Raw genomic sequence first — 3,126 nt, 5'->3', positions numbered from 1 at the left:
TCAAAACAAATGCACATATTACCTTTAATCTAAAAGCACTCAGACAGGTTCATCTGATGAAAGCATGTCAGAAATTGCTTTGTCGTGTTTTGTCTTGCCAGTTGAACAAACCTAATTTGTATTATATATTTTCATTATTATTATTATTTTTTTATCATTTCACATTAAGTACCCAGAGTTCCCATTTAAGGAAACTAATTCTCACAGTATTTTATGAGAGTACATTACTTTTTAAAGTTACTTTTTTATTATTTCTACACATTTCTTTGCATTATTATTTCTAGCTGAGTTTCCATGTAATAAAACTGAAGCACTTATTAGTCACAGGACCAGACTTTGGACTTTATGTGTACAGTCCAGTCCACTTTTGGACAATAATTGCACATTTACAGTGACTGGCGTACAGCAAACAGCAACAATATGTTGTTGTTTTATATGCCGTTTAGGGGCAGATAGATTTGCATTTGATGAAACTGTATGAAGATCATCCACCTGAACTGTGTGTTAGACAGGTAGGGATTCAACTCTATAGGGAGTTAAGTCTTTAAGTCTTTCAGACATGCAGCCTCCTGTGATTCAGAATGATATGAATAACTCTGTCATGTCAGAAACATAGGATGAAAAGAACCATATATCATAAAGACTGCAGCAACTATCTCTCTGCTTTGTAAAACACAGCATGTGCAGTCAATAGTGAAGATGAAGAGCAATAGAGATGCTTGGTATGAGGAATTTATTTAGTAAAATGCTCGCTTTTTTTGACCACATTATTTACATATTAGGAAGAAGATCTGTTTTGTTTTTAATTTGGTTTTACTTTTTGGTAATTGTTATTGACAAGATATTATTTAGTTGTAATGTGGAAATGAGAGAAGAAGAGGATCAGGTTGTGATGTGTGTCTTCCAGATCAACGCTTGTGCTAACCATACACACCTTTTTATTTATTTAATTTTATTATTATTATTATTTTTAAATCACCTTCATATTTGAGCTGCTGATAGGTCAGGTCATGTGTTCTTCTCCCGCAGTTTGTAGCTCCATGAGACATGTGCCTCCAGCAGGGGGGAGAGGTGACTCTCACAGCCCCGATCCGGGCTCTCCTGCTGGGGTACATGATTCCAGCACACAGCCATCAGCTCACTCTCTCCATGGAGCATCTCACAGTAATGAATGGCTGTTTCATCTGTGGGGGGCAAAGTCATAGAGAATGAAGCGGAAGGATAGAGAGTATTTTTATAATGCAAATATATATTTCTTTCCTACATTTTTTTCTTTATACACACCATATTTGTTTGGAAATAAATTAATACTTTTATTATGCAAGCATGCATTAAATAGATTAAAAGTGATGGTGAAGTTTATATATTTTTACAAAAAATAATTTCAAATAAATGCTGATCATCAATGATTCCAGAAGAAAAATTTTCTTCTGGAAAAGTTTCCGCAAAAAATATTATTCATCACATTCATCTGTTTTCATCATTAATAATTGATGATTAAAATAAAAGTTTCTTGAGCGCCAATTAGCTTATTAGAACGATTCCTGAAATATCATGTGAAACGATATTGACATTATTGATGCTTTTACTATATTTTTAGATTTTTTTAATAAATGCAGCATTGATGTACATAAGAGCACAAAAGACATGTTTCAAAAACATTAAAATCTTTTGTGCATATAATTGAAAATATAAAAAAATTAAATTTACAGATTTACAAATTTAAATTAAATTTACAAATATATACATCTACAGGAAAAATACATTTATTACTAAGTGTTGTTGTTTTATAAAGCTTTCTTTTTTCTCTTCATCTTCATCTTTCCCTCTATACTACATGTCCGTAGTGACATCCAGTCCAAACCTTTTAAAGTTAGAGCTTGTTAGAGTCAGTGAGAACCTGTCAGCAAAGAAAGACAGAGACGCCTGACACCAGAGACTTCCCGGCAGAAAAGGTCAGAAGATGAAAGAAGGCCCAAGCTTGAGTCCTGGACTTCCTGCGGATGTGGCCCAACACTGTACATTAACGAAACACACACACACAAAAAGCCACACACAAAAGTGTGAAAAAAACGATAAGTAAAAGGAGGAGAAAAGATGTGGTACGTGGTGTGATAACGATTAGTAATGTTTTTGTGTAAGATTGAGTTTATACATCAGTGGCGTAAGTAATAAACTGTACCAAATGTAATTTAATTTCTACATCCAAAACTCCCTTTCAAACCCATCCTGTGTGTATTTACCCTATAAATAAACTCTTAACAGGACATATTTGTGCTCAGAGTAGCTTTTAGAACTCGGCGAGTTCCAGTAGAGATACGACCTATTAGCTGTAATTTGCCTCGCTGTGTAGACACTATTTTACCCACAATGAGTATGTACTGAAAGAGGCTATTTCACCCCTCTCCTCTCTTTGGTGTTGAAAGCCAGTTATAAATTGGATCAGTGTGGCTCTTTCCTTACATCTGAGGTGCTGTGTAATTCTGCTTTGGGCTTGTTAGAGTGTTTTAAGCCCCAGACGGGCGATACCTCCAAGCCATTTTCTTAGCTTTTTTCCATCTATCTCTCTCTCATACCTTCTGCCTTCAAACTCACCTCTTCCTCTGTATGTGTTCTGTATGTGACCCCTCTATCTTATCGTTCTTGCACTGTGTATGTGTGTTTCCTCATCGTTTGAGTTGTTCCCAGCGGAGTGAGCAGAAGCAGTTGAGTGTCTGAGCAGTAATTAATTCTTAATTGGAACACTTGTTTATCTTTGTTGTTTGAAGATTCCAATGAGTTGCTGAAATACCCAGCGGGCCGTGTAGCTACGAGAGGGGCGGGGCTTTCAGCTGCGGCGCTTAATACCAGTCTGCATGGGTTTGTTTACATTAGGGAAAGATAGCAAGAGTGAGCGAGAGAGAGAGAGAGAGAGTGCCATGCTTAATAGCGACTGTATTTGAAATTACAAATTTGCACGGTGTTGAGCCGTTGCTATGGAGAGATGGGCAAAGAGGAGACTTTAAATGAATTGTTTATGCAGTATTGTGGTTTATTTCGATTACTGTTTCTTGTTGTGTAAATGAATAATTAGTTATAGCACTGGAGATGTATGGAAGGATATGAGGACAATGAGCGACTGAGGGG

At 36.1% G+C, this 3,126-nt stretch overlaps 1 long non-coding RNA gene across 1 annotated transcript; it reads right to left on the bottom strand.

Annotated features, from left to right (window-relative positions):
• Window positions 1–987: 987 nt before the first annotated feature.
• LOC113076004 (uncharacterized) lies at window positions 988–2,801 on the bottom strand. The gene is made up of 3 exons (XR_003281087.1): window positions 2,596–2,801; window positions 1,865–2,016; window positions 988–1,184 (listed from the first exon to the last, which is right to left on the bottom strand). It is a non-coding gene; the product is annotated as an uncharacterized LOC113076004 (long non-coding RNA).
• Between the last annotated feature and the right edge of the window lie 325 nt (window positions 2,802–3,126).

This window comes from Carassius auratus, unplaced genomic scaffold (assembly GCF_003368295.1).
Source record: "Carassius auratus strain Wakin unplaced genomic scaffold, ASM336829v1 scaf_tig00018268, whole genome shotgun sequence".
NCBI classification, from domain to species: domain Eukaryota; kingdom Metazoa; phylum Chordata; class Actinopteri; order Cypriniformes; family Cyprinidae; genus Carassius; species Carassius auratus.
This window is presented reverse-complemented; position numbering and strand designations above follow the sequence as displayed.